The sequence below is a fragment of the Triturus cristatus genome, chromosome 3_1 (genome assembly GCF_964204655.1).
Source record: "Triturus cristatus chromosome 3_1, aTriCri1.1, whole genome shotgun sequence".
NCBI lineage: Eukaryota > Metazoa > Chordata > Amphibia > Caudata > Salamandridae > Triturus > Triturus cristatus.
In genome coordinates, this window is record NC_140583.1 from 966,494,900 (window position 1) to 966,512,817 (window position 17,918).

At 46.4% G+C, this 17,918-nt stretch overlaps 1 protein-coding gene across 2 annotated transcripts in view; it reads right to left on the reverse strand.

Moving 5' to 3' along the window:
- The window catches only part of ACVR2A (activin A receptor type 2A), a 305,735-nt gene that overhangs the window by 104,546 nt on the left and 183,271 nt on the right, over positions 1-17,918 (reverse strand). The window lies entirely within an intron of this gene.

A 17,918-nucleotide genomic window follows, 5' to 3' on the forward strand; every position in this document is an offset into this window, starting at 1 on the left:
AGAAATACAAGCACTTCTTCCATTATTTATCCTTTCTAGAACTCCTAGGACCCAACATTTAAACCAGTTGTCCTTTTAGAATGTTTTTCAATTTTATCACCCCCAATTGTGTTGTTCGATGGTGTCAAAAAGCTTTAGGGCACGTGTACCTATACATTAAAAAAAATATCATCTGTGTAGTAAGTACTACATACATTGAACAAACAAGCCATTTTCCTAAAATCCACTGCTTTATCCAACTCGGTCACCCTCTGTCCCAAAAGTTTAACTAATATCAAATAACACATTGACACCAACAGAGAAAAGTGTATTTACTGTCGGTGTTCACACATCTATTAAGCAATGAAATACTCAAGAGTGACTTATTGCAAGACAACCACTTACTTGTGTAAAAAGTAATTTTCAATAACCCCCTAGGGGTGTAAAAAACAAGCCTGTACCCAAAATAATTTACATTGTGCAACTTTTAATCCTCTTTTCGGGGTTTTGTACATTCATCTTCAACAGTACAAACCTAAGCTTTAGTTTAAAAACAAAGGTATCAGTAAAAAGGGATCCCAAATGTTAACCCTTCACAATTTTGCAGAAGACAAAAAAAATGTAATGCACTACAGCATAACACTATTGCACATCAGACAACTTTAAATCATAGGGCTCTATCCATGCATGAGGTAGAAACCAGTTTCTCATCTGAACCACTAGCTCCACCTGTGTGTCAGCGCCTTCTCTCACCTGCCTTCTCCCAAACATGAGTTCGATCCTGCTGTCCCCCTGACTGTTTGCGGACTGTGTGCTGTGCCCCGTTGTTAATTTCACTGTCTGTCTGTTTTTTGGCTTCTGTACTGTTGCGCCCTCGTTTGTAGTTTTGTATTCTGCTTCGTTGTGCCCTTGTCTTGCCCCGCGCCCAGCTCGTTCCACCCCTCTTCTCTTCTGTATCCCTCGCTCCTTCCCGCCGCTGCTCCCCTGCCACCCGCCCCCTCGCCATCCATTCGCCGCCCCGCTCCCAGCTGCTCCTCCCTCCCTCACCGCCTTAAATGGCGGCCACGCCGCTGGCACTCCAGAGGCAAGCCCGTCGTCGCCCATCCGCACCTGGACCGCGCCCAGCGCCAGACCCCCTGGACCCCGCGAACACCAAAACGCCAGACTTGATGTGGTGTCGCACTTTATCAGTAAACCAAAATAGCACCGTGATATATATCTTTATGGTTCAGATTTAAATTTCATAGTAATACTTGGTTTTACACGGTAGATCTGGAGCTATTAATCTAGGCGTTTATTAAATAAAGTCACGAAAAAATAATCACCTAAGACAAAAGCATACATTGACTAGCATATAACAAGACACTTATGGTTTTTAGAATTGTAAATTCCATACTATTATCTCTTTTCTTATTCTTTTGGATGTTTTGCACCATTCAAATATGGTGTTATAAGTTTCTGGTATTATAACCCAGTCCGCTTTCCATGTTTATTTTCGCGGGCTTGTGGGTATAATGAGAGGCGCGAGTAGGAATAGATACGTCATTTCCTTACTCAGGGGTCGAGACGCCAACACCCGTTTTTTGTACAGGTATGTGAGATAATCCAGCTATCCTCGGGTAGTTCAATAGACATTTTGGGCTGTAGCATTCGGAGTGCTATTTATACATGCGGAAACTCTTGTAGAGACAACAACGTTATTATCGGTATCAATGTGCCGTAATTGCAATACAGAAACGTCGGAGTTTCCAACTTGCTGTCCTTTGTTTTAAATATGGTTTTGCGCAACTTAAGTCGTTTGGTATCAGGGGATTGTATAATTGTAACGGTTCCCTTTTTATGGCAACTCAAAATTGCCCTTTCGTGTAAATAACAATGGGGCAAATACACATTTTTTAGACCAACATAGTATATGTTTCAAATTATAACCTTTTTATTGCCGATAGGTGTATTATGACCTGAAGGCCACTCTAAAAACGAATTAGAACTAAACTGGGGAATGCAATTACTTGTTCCATAAAGAAAGGAGATATACCCACTTCCAACGGATTTATCCGTCTATAACTGTGCAACCGACTAAGGATGTCTTTAACTTTCATCTGATTACGCATTAGGTGAGGAATTATAACTAGAGACCTTCTGGTTCTTCTTTGTTACTTCTCGCACATGTTGGTTTTTTGGCGAGTGGTTCTATGATGGACACAATAGGATTGGTATTTTGGATAGACACTTTGGATTTCTGGTGGTGGCTCTATACCAATCCACTACTGGTCAGTAACATGGTGCTTCTGTCTGAGATACCTTCTTTTTAATAATTATTGGACAAATAGCCCCTTTGTCTTGGTCTTTCTTTTTAAGTAACAGACATACAGTTCAAATGTTTTTGACATCAGCATGCAATTGATGATCGCTATGAAAACGATGTGTTTTTTAGTTATTAAATCCTGTTAATGTGTTTTAAAGATTGTGACTGTTTATATATACTCGTTTACAGCCTTGAAAAAGTCCCTTTGGACGAAACACGTGTCGGCTGTTTTTGTACATACATGTGGGCATGACCAGAAGAAATAATAAACCGAAAGAAAATTGTGAAATATTTTGTGGACTTCAAATATACACTAACGTACAGTGGAAACCATCTTCACTCGGCTAATTTATTGTTTATGTGTGCCTCGACTGATGTGTAACTAGACTCCAATACGACGCCAGCACTCTCCACGCACTCAACGCCGGCCGAGACCACAGCTGCTTCCAGGCCGCCCCGAAACGCACCCACGGACCATTCTCCTGCCGCACCTGCAGCTTCACCTGCGACAGAGCCACCAAACCACCAAGGACCGGACCCAACCACCTCCGCTGCATACTTCTAAACACACGCTCCGCACGCAAACACGCCGTCGAGCTCTGGGACCTGTTCGACACCTCCGCCCCAGACGTTGCCTTCCTGACCGAGACCTGGTGGAAGGAATCCTCAACCCCCGACATCGCCATAGCCATCCCGGACGGATACAAGATCACCCGCAGGGACCGCACCAACGGAATTGGAGGAGGAATAGCCATTGTCCATAAGTCCACCCTCAAGGTCTCCACCCACTCAGACGACACCCTCCGCACCGCCGAACACCTGCACTTCTGGATCCACACCGACCACCACCCTCCGAGGGACCCTCGTCTACAGACCCCCCGGGCCCCGGGCACAGTTCAGGGACTCCAACGCCGAGCTCGCCAGCACGCACGCCATCACCTCCACCTCGGCCTCAAACAACTCGTCACCGCTCCCACCCATGCCGCCGGACACACGCTCGACCCCATCTTCTCCACCTGCACCCACGTCTCCTTCGACCACACCACCGAACTCCACTGGACCGACCACCGCTGCATCCACTTCACCTACAAGAAACCCACCACGCACCCAACAGCTGCCCCGCCGCTGCTGGAGCAGAGTCACCGAAGACCAGCTGACCACCACCCTCACCCAAAACCCTCCCACCGACACAGACGCCGCCGCCTGCAACCTCAGACAATGGCTCAATGACTGAGCCAACACCCTTGCCCCGCTCAAGAAACCCTCCAACAGCCGCACCAGCAAGAAAGCCACCTGGTTCACCGAAGAGCTCCAGACCTCCAAACGAGCCTGCCGGAAACTGGAGAAGAAATGGCTCCACGAACAGACACCGGACAGCCACGCAGCCCACAAGGACGCCACCCGCAGACATCACCACCTCATCAGATTAGCCAAGAGAACATCCTTCAAAGCCCGCCTGGACAACAACGCATACGACAGCAAAGAGCTCTTCAGCATCGTTAAGGAACTCTCCAACCCCAGCGCCAACGACATCCCGCCCTCACAAGAACTGTGCGACTCGCTGGCCCCCTTCTTCCACCGCAAGATCGCTGACATCCACGAAAGCTTCAACACCACGACAACGCCAAAGCCCACCGGCCCTACGAACACCATCCGCATCAACGACCTGACCTCCTGGACCAACATAAACGACGACGAGACACGCAAGGTCATGAACTCCATCCACTCGGGATCACCGTCAGACCCTTGCCCACACCACATATTCAACAAACCAGACGCAACCATCGCACCCCAACTACGGAAGGTTATCAACACCTCCTTCGAGACAGCTACATTCCCAGAAAGCTGGAAACACACCGAAATCAACGCCCTTCTCAAGAAGCCCAAGGCGGACCCCAAGGACCTCAAGAACCTCCGGCCCATCTCCCTACTCCCGTTCCCGGCTAAGGTCATCGAGAAAATAGTCAACACGCAACTGTCCAGCTACCTCGAGGACAACAACATCCTAGACCCGTCCCAGTCCGGCTTCAGAGGAAACCACAGCACTGAGACGGCCCTCATCGCTGCCACAGACGACATCAGGTTCCAACTAGACCACGGCAAAACATCAGCCCTCATCCTCCTGGACCGGTCAGCCGCCTTCTACACGGTCTGCCACCGCACACTGAAGACACACCTCCAAGTAGCTGGAATCCAAGAGAAGGCCCTGGACTGGACCACGTCCTTCCTCTCCGGCAGAACCCAGAGCGTCCGCCTCCCACCCTTCTAATCCGAAGCCACCGACATCATCTGCGGTGTACCCCAAGGATCATCCCTCAGCCCAACGCAGTTCAACGTCTACATGGCCCCCCTCGCACATGTCACCCGCCAGCACGACCTCAACATCTCCTACTCCGACGACACCCATCTCATCCTCTCCCTCACCAAGGACCCGCACACCGCCAAAAACAACCTCCACGAGGGAATAAAGGCAGTCGCCGAATGGATGAGGAGCAGCTGTCTGAAACTGAACTCGGACAAGTCCAAGGTCCTCATCCTCGGACCCACCCCCTCAGTCTGGGACGACTCCTGGTGTCAGACCACGCTGAGATCAGCACCAACACCCAACCACGCACACAACCTAGGAATCATCCTTGACTCCTCCCTCTCCATGTCGAAGCAGGTCAACGCTGTCTCCTCCTCCTGCTACAACACCCTCTGCCTGCTCCACAAGATCCCTACCGAAACAAGTATGCGGTGACACAGCCCCTCGTCAGCAGCAAGCTGGACTACGCCAACGCATTCTATGCAGGAATCCCAGCCAAACACCACCGACGACTGAAACGCATCGAAAACACCTCCACCCGACTCATCCTCAACATCCCTCACCGCAGCCACATCACCCCCCCACCTGAGATACCTACACTGGCTCCCCGTCAACAAGAGGATCACCTTCAAGCTCCTCACCTACGCACACAAAGCACTCCACAACACCGGACCAGCCAACCTCAACAGCAGACTCAGTTTCTACACCCCCAACCGCTAGCTCGCCGCTGTCCCCCGCATCCAACGAAAGACCTCCGGAGGCAGATCCTTCTCCTTCCTCGCTGCCAAAACCTGGAACACCCTCCCTACCTACCTTCGACAGACCAAAGACCTGCTCACCTTCAGAAGACTCCTCAAGACCTGGCTCTTCGAGCAGTAGCAGCACCCCCTCCCTCAGCGCCTTGAGACCCTCACGGGTAGGTACTGTGCTCTACAAGTACAATGATTTATTCTTACATATAGCGAGTCAAATTATCTTGCCCCTGTTTTTCTTTGTTGTAAGAACAAGAGTTGGTTTACATGAAAAGCAAACACCCTTTTAGGCAATGTGTGAATTGGTTCTCTTCACTACCGAGTCCCTTTGTGTTTGAAGATCTGGTTCTCAAATGGTTAGTGCCTGTTGAGGAAGGCCGTTTTCTTCCAAGGGAGATGCTTTATGCTGGCTTTGCCACTGACTCAAAAGTTTCTATTACCAGTTAAGACTGAACTAGGAGTGGTTCCACATTGGCGGTGAAACAGACCTCGGTAGGTAGATATTCTTTTTTTCCTGCAAAAATCTTATGATTGCTAAAAGATTCTCATAATGCCTCTGGTGCATGCTACTATGACTAACAGAATAACTGTCAGAGACAACAACGGTTGTGTTTGTTAATGCCACATGGTCTAATGCTGTATGCGCCAGATAACACAGGTTAATTTCACAGCATAGCACTTCTGAGCGTTTGGCTTTCTTCCCTACTTAATTACTCTCCATGCATTCAGTAGGTATATTCAAGTCACCACATTTTATGTCTTCAGGATCCTGGCTGCATGGTTTAAACTGGCTAGGTCTGGATGACAAATCTTTCCCTTTTACTCTGTTAGCAGACCTGGGATCCCTAGAATTTTTATGATTCTGTTTTGCGCCATTGGGTGAAAGTACTATCATTAACATGCTCACTTCAGAGAAAAGAGTTTAACTGTCATGTGTGCAAGTACACATTTCTTGATCAGAATATCAGTGATAGAGGCCGACATGTGTAAGCAAACCTTATGCACCAACTTATCGACTTCGCATTCCCCTGGACTGTGTATGTGGATATATGGATGTAAAGTCAAGGTTTTATGCATTGCATGCTTCTTTCTTGTAAGCATATCTATTTCTGTCACCTATATCTTGAAGATCAGGTCTACAAGATTCTATAGTAGTAGTTCCTATTCGTGTGAACCTCCTTTTTGGCTGCTTAGCCGGTCTGCTTCTAAGTTTTGTTCTCTGGATATTGGGAGTGGCAGCATATCCATCTGTTTAAAGTTGGCCATGCCAAAATATCCTGTGCTGCTTTCAAGAAAGGGTAGGATCACTTTCCACAGTTTGTTGAGACAGAACACTGCTGTGGTGTGTCCATTTATACCTGCATTGTTTCCCCGTGACACCTGTGCATGGAGAGCCTTGAAAGCCCAAGGTGTTTTTCAGATCAAGGACATCAGTTTTTCACTTCCTTTTGTTATGCCCATTGATCTCGGATTCAGAGTCCTTGTTTGCACACCATTCTGTGCGTGGTGAATTAATGGTGACTGTCACTTAAGAGAATGGGTCTTTGAACTTTCTGCCCTTTATCATGTTTTCCTGTGGCTAACCATGTAGCTCCTTTTTAAATTCGCTCACGACATCACTAGATTTTCCTCATCCTTTGACAGTGACCACTGATTTGAGAGCGAACGCCCTCTATGGGCTTCATTTGCAACTTTGCTAAGGATATTAGAGACAGCATCATAGATTTTTAGTGCGTTCGAGACAAACCGGTTTCTGTATGGTCAGAATGCTCTTCTGACTAGGGAGCACCACTGCTATGCTATGAGTGTGTTCAGCTCTTCTCCAAGGAATCGTTCTGCGATTGTTGGAGTGATGATTTGTTATTTAATAGCGACTGTGAGACCTATCGAGATCAAGAGGAATGACCTAGTTTATGCTGTTCTGGCAATTTTGGTATGAGCTTCCTATCACTCAGTTGTCTATGTATGAGTCCAAGTGCAACCGCATCACTTAGACATTTTGACAGTATATCCCTGGCGACCATACTCCCGCGCCAACATTTCAGCGTCAACACGTAACACCAGAAATGTGTCCACGACTCACCAGAGTGCCTCCTGCACTCTACGCCTTCACTCACCACCAAGTTCTCCTCGTACCCCAGGCCGGGTTATCATCAACAGCTCTGTGGGACCTTCTACCCTTTATTCACAAACGCCATACAGCCCTGAAGAGTCACAGGTCAATTTCCTTGTGACGAAACACGTGTCGGCTGGTTGTTTGATTCTGTTACTGCATTAAATGACTCTGGACATTATACTGGTGTCGACTGCAGCAACTTTGATCCTAAAGGAACTTTAATACCATTGTTATACCCCCACCACGTGTGCCCGGGACTGTGCTTGTATGTCCAGTGAGGGTTCCTTGACTCACATACTTACGGAGGTTATTGGGTAACTCCCCCGACCTGGCAGCACCGTGCATACTCTGTACACAATCCACACAACGTGTACTAGTCTGAGCGTCAATTTTCCCGATTATACTAAAAACCCTACCCCGTGTCTTCTTTTTATATTCATCTGGCAAGTTTTTAATCAAATCCTTAAAGTTCTCCGGCTACTACTCTGTGCGTAACTACAGAAAAATACATTACTGTGCAATACTTTGCAAAGTTGCTGCTGCCCTCTCTATTTCCATACCAACAAGAGCAAGCTTTTGGGTAGCCTTGTCAGAAGACGTTTGGTGTATGTGGGTATGTTTGCCCTTTTGTGAGCATTAGATACAAGAAGCACGAGGCGGTGATGGATTGCATTTTTTCTCCAACCACAGGGTCACCACCTTAAAGGCATTACTACCCTCCGGAACCACACTAGGAAACATAGGACAATACAGTTTTTTCTCTTGAAAGAATGCAATGTCTCCAGTAGTAAACCAGACTCTTTCAACTCGTCTTCTGGCTGCATGCTATAGTTGTTCAGATTTATGGGGCGTGGGTGGGTTGGGGTAGGCTATGTAGAGGTATGCATTTATATATCCTACTATGCCGAATACACTTCTATCCAGCCATATATTGGTTTACTTATATGCGTCCTCTTGAAAAAGCAATTCTGTCTCTACCACTCAGACCCTACAGCGCCTCTTGTGGCTCAGGAGATGTTAGTGGCATATAATCTTACCCTTCCTGATGGGATTCCTATCAAGGTCTTTTGAGTACTTTCTTGCAAGTAATTTTGTACTAGCTCACCATTTGACTTTTTTTTTTCTTTTTTAATCAACGCAGCCAATTCCGCTTTGAGGCATTGCTGCTGCATTTCCATGTCAACAACCTTTTTCTTGGCTATAACATCATCCATCAACACACTTTTTAAAGAAAGGAGTTTCTGTCTTTTCCTTTGCTAAAATCTTATGTTTCTTCTTAGGTCAAGTCAGAGCTTGAAGGTTCTTTTTACATATGTCAACATCCATCCAAATTGGTGTCTTTCTTTTGACCCAGAGACTTTTTTTCTTTCACCTACGCTTGATAGCCAACTGCTTTTCTGGTGATGCTGAGCAAGCATTTTCAGCCATAGAATCAGATGACCTAGTCAGAAAAGGAGGTTGGTATTTCGTGGGGCTGTTTCCAGGACTGAGTGTAGGCAACTCTGTAATCAACGGCTAGTGTACAGTGTAGAAATAGCACATCACCGCCTACTGAGAATATCCCTCAAAGAACACCTGATGGAATAAGTGATAATTCTGCCCGACTGCTGGGTAAAGGAAGCCTGAAGGACTCCTGATCTTCACTGGTACCCTTGGACCGAAACTGCTTTCCAAGGGTCGTATGTCTTGCTGTCTATTCACTGCCACAGGGACGCAACAAGCAGAGGAGGGATCTATCCTTTAAAGATCCAATTGGGAAGGTCTGAGTGGACTGCTCTGGACAGTCATGGCTGGATAGAGACCTGGTGCCTAGATGCCTGCCCTGGGGACCCCAAGACCAGGAATTACTTTGCTAGCATCAAGAAATGCTGAGACTCTTGGTTATGGCAGGAAGCAGGGATATAAACGCCTATCTTACCTTGGGGGCTGTGACTGAAGTCTCCCAAAAGAGCACCAGCAAGACTGAAAACATAATGTATCAAGGTGGAACCTTGTGGACTCTGGCCTTCTGACCTTCGTGAGGCAGGACAGTTTGCCTCGGTTTCTTTTTTATTTTTTAGCACTCTTAGTGGCTGTTTAGGGGTAACCCACAGAGTGACAGGGGATTTTGCTTCTGAATGGTTATTCTATGGTGATTACTTTTTAAAAAGAATCTTTAACCTCATAAAATCCAAATCTCCCCCTTCCTAGATCTGATTTTCAGCACTGCTGTGTCTTTTTTGATTTGGAACCAGTATTGGGTTGTATAGGGGTGTGGAATTTAATAAAAATATCTATTTGTCCATAAGACAGGCTGCTTCATAATTCTACTTGCCCTTTAACAAAATCCACTAGTCCCTTTGGTGCCATGTAGTGCAGCAACACATTATGGCAGCAATCTCATGATATGAGAGCTCTGATAAAAGACTATCTGATACCAGGGCTCATTTTATAGCAGTGTTTTAATCCTAGCAATTTCTTATTTTGCCACTTTTATACAGATCTACATGATGGGGCTGGAGGTAGCAGTAAGCAATAGTTCCAGTGTTGGAATACCCTTCTGAGTCTGTGCAAAACTACTTATTGCATGTTCTAATTTGTATATTTTAGGGGTTTTCAACACCTCTTCTCTAATCTTTTACCATACTGAGAAATGTTGGATATTTACACCTAACACGGGCAGAAGTAAGGCTTCTTCCAGGGTTGGTGAAAAAAGTGGTTGGAGGAAAAGTGAACTTGTAAACGCTCAACAGATTTTTGCATGAGCAAATCTACACATGCATATTTGCTTGTGCGAATATGCAGTTCACAAATATTTTCTAGGAGTACAATTTCTTGGCCTTCTTCAGTAAATCCTTGTGAATTCATTAAAAGCAGTAAATCTACACTAATGGAAGGACATACACTATGGGTGCACGTTTGTGACTTTCTTTAAGCATTGGGCCCTTAATTAGGTCTGGCGATGAGCAAGACATTTTGTTTTTATTAAAAGTATCTCCCTCTGTCGGCTGGCTTCACTGTGATCAACAGCATTCTGCTCTTTCACAAGGAGCATATTGGCACACAAAGTAGTTTTGTTCAGTGCCAGGAACTACTGTGGCAATGCATGCTTTTTTTTAAACCCAAAAATATGTTTAGGTCTCGCTGGGCGCAAGACTGCGCAGACATGCGCAGTCTCGCTGGCGAGATTTTTTTAGGTCTCTCCTGGCGTAAGACTGCGCAGACATGCGCAGTCTCGCTGGCGAGATTTAGTGTTAACAGGTATTTTCTGTACGGGGCATTTTCCATTGGCAGGCGTCACCGTTTATGCTAAACGGTGGCCAGCCATTGGAAAAGAGGTGTCGTGACATATTTGCTTCGCTTTTTGAGCTGTCCCATTTGGACGGCATCGCCTGATTTGCGTTCATCGCAAAAGCTTTATGGGGCCATGTGTTTCAAACACATGGCCCCATAAGGATAAGAAAGCTTACGCGACTGAGGGAAGTGAAAGCGGACTGTGCTGGTCTTAAATATCTCAACATTGCTGTTGTAGTCAGTATTGCAACTGCGACTGTCCAGTAGTCCTTGAGCGCGGAGACTAGGATGAATTTATTCGCCTATTTCCCGCAGTCTCAGCTCATATAGGTATGAAACGTCTTATAACAGCAAAAGCGCTTCGGGTTTGGCACGGAGCCTGGGCGCTATACCACACATGCCGCCGTCTTAGGACAGCAAAAGCACTGCGGAGGTTTGGCATGGAGCCTGGGATCTAGGGGTGTCCATAGAATCCATTTACACCAGCCCCCCCTCCCCCATCCACCACTATTAAATGGCTGATTTTAGGAAAATGGACACGGTTTCGCCTTAATATGTACTCTGTTTTCCCCTTTTTCGCTGAATTTCAGATCCGGACCCGCACCGAACATTGACTGTATTTTTATATGAATATACCACCCTTCGAGTAGCACCTTCTCTCGCCGTTGTACCAATTTACATTTTACGAAACAGTAATGGAAAGTACGTTAAGTGCTCGGATGCGACAACGAATTTAAAACAATTTCAGAACAGTTGGCACACGTCGCTATTCGTTTTCTGTACAGTGTCTGAATATTCGCTTTGTTTCGCGAATCACATTAAAGCGACGAGATGTCGTTTCTCAGTTTCCTGCCATCTACGTTTGTTTACGATGCAATATGTCTGCAACAAATGTAAGGAATATTCTAATTTCTGAAATTATATATGTTTCAACAAAGCAACACATCTATCTGTTGATTTGGGCCATGTCACACGGTGGCAGGCTGTCTTGTCAGCCCGATTGTGTTTCAGGCAAACACTGAGGCGCTCATAAGGCAGGGGGGTCAAGTACAGCTTGGGTCCCCTCTGCGCCGATTCACCTACCGGACCGGCGGGGCAAAGGGAGGTGGCAGAGAGGGGGCGCCACGGCTGCCGGTGGTCTTTCCGACCCAGGGACCAACGAACCTCGTGCCTGGGCGGGAAACCCTGTGAAGCCTCCGTCGCCCTCGGACACCTGACACTGGGGAGATGGAAATAGTGTGTGTGTGCGTGGCTTCGTGCGTTTCAATCCTCATTGTTCATTGTGTCTTCATGTGTGTTTGAAACCTCATTATTATTGTGTCTGCGCGTGTGTGCCTCTGTGTGCTTGTATGCCTGTGTGGTTTTTGTGATGTGTCTTTCAAACCTCATTATTCATTGTGTGCGTTTGTGTGTCTGCGCATGTGTGTGTGATGAATGTGTATGTGTTTCAAACCTCATTCATTGTGCGCGCGTGTCTGTGTAAACCTCATTGTGTGTGTGTGTTTTCAAACCTCACCTCGTGCTTTACATATTTGACGGTAAATTATACACTATTCTCCCCCATACCACTGACACAGGAGCAACTAAAACAAACGCCTCCTTCAGAAAAAAAGCATCTATAACTACCAATAGCTACTGCCTTATTAATTTTCATAGCGCTTCAGATGCCAGGGCAAGCTTCCAGGAGCTGTTAAAGTCGAGCATTTGCTTGAATCTGCACCGATTGGAAATGTCTGAAGACATATGCAGAACAGCATTAGCGTGATATATTTGTTAATAATGTGTAAACACAGTTTTCAACACTCCTCAACGGTATTTCGAAGCACAACAGTGTCACAGCTATTAAACTAAATATGGTTCGAGGGAGTAATCAGCGGTTAAAGCGTGTCTGCTTTACTCTTGCACGTCCCTTATTCCGCCTGGAGGGCTTATTCCCTGAATCAATAGTCATTTTGTGCGAGCCAATGGCGTGCTTTCATATGCTCGAGGACGTGTAGCTGTGGTCAACTACCCCACAGTTAATTGAGTCTGAGTTTACGTGCATTGCAGTCTTACCTGGGGTCCACCTAAGACGCAGACCAATTACAGGTGTGTGTGTGTGTGTGTGTGTGTGTGTGTGTGTGTGTGTGTGTGTGTGTGTGTGTGTGTGTTAATGCATCTGAAACTTTGTGTGTGTTGTGTCTGTATGCATGCATGCATGTGCGTCTGTGTGTATGTGTTTATCTGATTGTGTGTGCGCGCATGTATTCGAGTGTGTGTATGCATGTGTGTGTTCGTGTGTGTGTTCATGTATCTGAGCGTGTGCTTGTGTTGTGTGTGTATCAGTGTGCATGTATATGAATCTGTGTCTCTGTGTGTATTTGTCTGAGTCTGTGCACCCATACAAAAGGAATAGATGTTGTAGGGGTGCGTTTTTTACTGATTGCAGCCTGGAATATCGAGTAGGTGATATTGTGATTTCTTATTATCATAAAAACTAAAATATAGAGGAACAACATTTCGAAAGGTAAGTGCATACAGGGAAGCATAGATTTACTACCCTTAAGTCTAAACCTATGTCCCTTGAAGAATATATCTCTCATCAAGGTACATATATGTGGAGTTAGTAGGAATACTCCCTTCTAAATTTTTAGGACCCACATCTTTTTTTTTTACTGCTTTTCATTCCGTTGATAACAATGCTGAGGATTTCAAGTTACATGAGGAGCAACGGGATTCTAGACACAGTTTGCGGGCTTATGTTTAAAATGAGCCCATATTTCCCCTTTGTTTTTATGGCTCTCCAAGCAGAGGCCCATAACCAATTGCTTCATTGATTCACTTATCCATCTCACTGACACAGCAAGTTGTGACCAGTGAGCACTTCTTTTCTAATATTGCAGGAGAGAGCAAAGTATTACAGAATGTTTTGTTCTTCCAATTAGAAAACCAAATCTATGAAGATGAATTGAAGGAAGAATGTAAAGGACTGACAAAACCACATGCAGGATACCATGCACACCTCCTTCATCAATAGAGTCTGTGGAATCACAACTAACAAGCATTGGCAATGCAATAGGTCTCGCATTTGCGAGAGTTTGAGCTATTGGCATTGTAAATTGTATTGTATTGTATAAGCTCTTCTATAGCGCTGTCTGCCACCCTGCGGGTATCCTGGCGCTGAGAGACTGTGATAACCTGGGACAGTAAGAACGAAGCCGATGGGACTAAATTATTGCGCTCTATTCTCTGCCAAAGAGCCACGTTTTAAGATCTTTCCTAAAACTCAGCAAAGTTTTGGCTTGACGTACTTCTTGGGGGATCTGATTCCAGAGGCGGGCTGCCGCCGTACTGAAGGCCCTACCTCCCATCTTGGTGCGTTTTACTCTGGCGACAACTGCCAAACTTTGGCTGGTGGATCGAAGGGGTCTCTTTGGTTCATACCACGAGAATCTGTCACACAGAGGTAGCGGACCAATATTATGAAGGGCTTTATAAACCATAACCAAAGATTTAAACTCGATCCTTTTATTGACCGGGAGCCAGTGAAGGTCCCTCAGTGCCTGTGTTACTGAGGAATCACGTTGTCTCTCCAGGGCCAGTTTGGCTGCAGCAGACTGTATTCTTTGCAATCCCTGTACGATATACAGGGGGGCCCCCAGGTACAGTGAATTACAGTAAACCAGCCTACTCAGGATCACGTTCTGGACCACCAGAGATCTGGCCTCATTAGGGAGAAGCGGAAGGATTTGACGCAGAGCTCTTAGTAAGACAATACAGGTTCCCATGGTCTTATTCGCCTGGGATTGCAACTGGAGGTCTTCATCCATCATGACCCCCAGGTTACGGACTGTTTTTACTGCCGCTATCGGGGCGTCTTCCGGTAGAAGCCGGAACTCACCCAAAAGATATTTTGGCAGTCTAGCTGCACAGCAATGCAGTAACTCCGTTTTCCCGGCATTCAACTGCAGTGAATTGGCTCTCAGCCAGTCTGAGACTTTCCTCATACATGCCTGGAAAGAGTTCAGGGGAACTGCATGCTCTCCTTCCAAGGAGAACATTAGCTGAATGTCATCCGCATAATTAACCACCTCGATCCCATAAGATTTTATTAAAGGGATCAGGGGCCCCAGGTAGGCATTAAAGAGTATAGGGCTGATAGCTGAGCCCTGAGGTACTCCATGGCGGACCGGGGCCCAGGGGGACACAAATGGCGTCAGGGTCACTGCCTGTTGACGATCCGTCAAATATGACCGTAGCCATTCCAAGGCACGACCCGTCACCCCCAGATCCTCTAGCCTTGCCAGCAGCACTGAATGATTGACCGTGTCGAAGGCTGCCGACATATCCAGCAGCACCAACATAGAGGAGCAGCCACTGTCGGCATGCATTCGAAGTTTGTCCAAAACGGTTATCAGTGCTGTCTCCGTCCCGTGCCCAGGCCGAAAGCCAAACTGGTCCCTGTCTAAAATCAAATGTTCTTCCAAAAAGTTAGACCGGGATTTGCTGACCAATTTTTCCAAGATTTTAATTGGAAATGGTAAAAGGGAGATTGGGCGGAAATTAGCTGGCAGTGATGGGTCAAGGGAAGGTTTTTTCAATAATGGAGTGACTATCGCTTGCTTCCACCTACTTGGTACAATACCTTCACTCAGGGATTGACAGCAGATCTGCCTCAGGTCCGAAAATAGGTCGGGTCCAAGCTCCTTCCAGATCTTATGAGGAAGGGGGTCAAGAGGTGACCCTGATGATATCTCCCACGCTATCTCGTTAAAGGAATCCTCCGTAGGAGGATTAAAGTGGCTCAGAGCAAAATCTCTCCTGATATCTACACTGATCGAGGAGGACTCTGTAGCATTCTGATCAAACCCACCCACGATATTGTTGACCTTATCAACAAAAAATGTAGCAATTTCATTGCACAAGTTTTGAGATGGCTGGACGGTGCTGGCCAGGCAACCCGGATTACTAAGGTCACTGACTATGTTAGAGCGCCCTGGTTCCGTTGGATGCCTTCAGAATGAGTTAGCATAGAATTTCGCCTTGGCCTCCCTAATAGCTGCCTTATATTGAAGTTGTATAATTTTCAAGGCTTTCCTATCTGCTTCCAAGTACTGTCTGCGCCAGCTTCTTTCGGTCTGTCTGCGTGCTAGGCGTAGCGCTTTTAGCTCCTCACTGAACCAGGGGGCTGATGGAGTACTACGCACTCTACGTTTTTTTTTTTAGGTATGTATCCTTCCAATACTAGATTGATGGAGTTGCTATATCTGGTATAGTTTTCTTCCGGCGCAACTTTTGGATCAAACAGATTAGATCTTGGGAAGAGGGAGGTTGCTCCTCTCTTGGAAAGTTTAGCCCAATCTCTTCCCCACCTAAAGTTGGCTTGTTTGTTCCCAACCAATTTATCCTCATATATGCTTATCCTGAACTGAATTAGATAGTGATCAGTCCAATTTAGTGGGGCGATACGGATTAATTCAGTTTCAGAGGGGTTGGCGAATACTAAATCGAGTGTGTGGCCTCCTACATGTGTAGGTTGTTGGATAAGCTGGTGGAGGCCACAGTTCTCACAGGTGTAGTTCAGGGCTTGTAAATGATTTCCAAAACTCCCTGTTTCCCAGAGATTAAAATCTCCTAGAAGTAGCATTCTGGAGTGTGTGGAAGCCAAAGCAACAATAGTGTCCAATAGCGCCTGATTGTTAGCGTCCATACCCGGGGGCCTATAGCAAACCATACCTGACAACACTCTCCCCTTAGCCTCCTGTAGGGAGAAGCCCATAATCTCATATCCTGCTATGACTTCAACCGGCAGCATGGCACAATCCCACTGTTTCTTAAAGATTAGCCCTACTCCTCCTCCTCTCCCCGTCAAGCGAGGTTTCTGGAGGATCTTATATCCAGCGGGCATGCTAGTCCGAGTTCTACTGAGGAGTTCACATGTATCCAAGTCTCAGTTAAAAACAGCAGGTCGAGGTCTAAATCATCCAGCAGGTTGTAAATATCTTGATGGTGTTTGATAAGCGACCTGCTGTTGATTAAACCACAAGTCAGTACCTGTCGCTGCTCCTCCTGTGGTCGGTTACCTAATTTTAGAAGAGTATCTCTGGAGTAGGAGCGTCTGTCTACGCAGTTTTGGTCGGCAATCCTGGCGCAAGGCGTGACCGAGGCGCGGACGGGCGCAGACGGGCTTGCCTCCGGCGCGCCTCCGTCGCGCCGTCGGCGCGCCCGCTGCGCGCTTGCGTCTCCTGCATTTAAATAGTGTTGGCTGCTGGTGCGCTAACAATGGCGTCCGAATAATGTCCCTATGGTGAAGGAATCTCGTAAGTAGCGAGTGATTGAACTTTTATAATGCGGGTAAGTGACAATGCCTTTTATTTATGTGTTTTGAAAACTTGCAAACGGTGTGTATATACGCACTTTGTACTTGTAGAAGCAAGGCTGTCAGTAAAAGATGCGGTTACTGCCAGCCTTGCTTCTCGTAAGCAAGGACTATAAGCACTGCTTGCACGTTTTCAAAACACAATTAAAAGCATTGTCATTTACAATGCCAATAGCTCAAACTCACAAATGCGAGACCTATTGCATTGCAAATGCTTGTTAATGTATGCCAATGTTTGTTATAATGGTGAAGCCACGGCAGATCCCATAACAATAGTTTTACCAAAACTATTTCAAAACAAGAAGCGCATGGACTAAACCAATAGGCTAACCACCAAGGTCAGATCTAGTGGCTTTGTCAGTGATTGAATATTTTCATGTATCTCATACTCTTGTTGAAACTGGCTACATTGATTTTTCATCATGAATATTTTTGGGAAATACTAGCATGCATCAACACATTTTACTAAAAGATGCTTCAAATAATTGGTACGTAACATTTCACAGCAGTTTAACAAAACTTTTTCCTAGAGCCTTTTTTTGAGAACATTTTATTTTTAAAGTAAATAATCATCAATCGAGCTTTAAGGTTTCTGCATATATCTGCATCTTATCAGAGATGTTGGACCCGGCCTCGTAGAATGGCCCGACGTGCCCCCGCACCACCGAAACCTGGAACCTGCAGCCCCAAGCACACGGCCCAGCCGACCCTCCCCACCAGGACACACGCACCGACCCGGACATCCCCGTCCTCTCCCCTTTCGGCTACCCCGGGCCCGCGTGCCCACTTCATGCACCAAGATGGCCGCCCGGCCCCAGCGCGACCCGGGC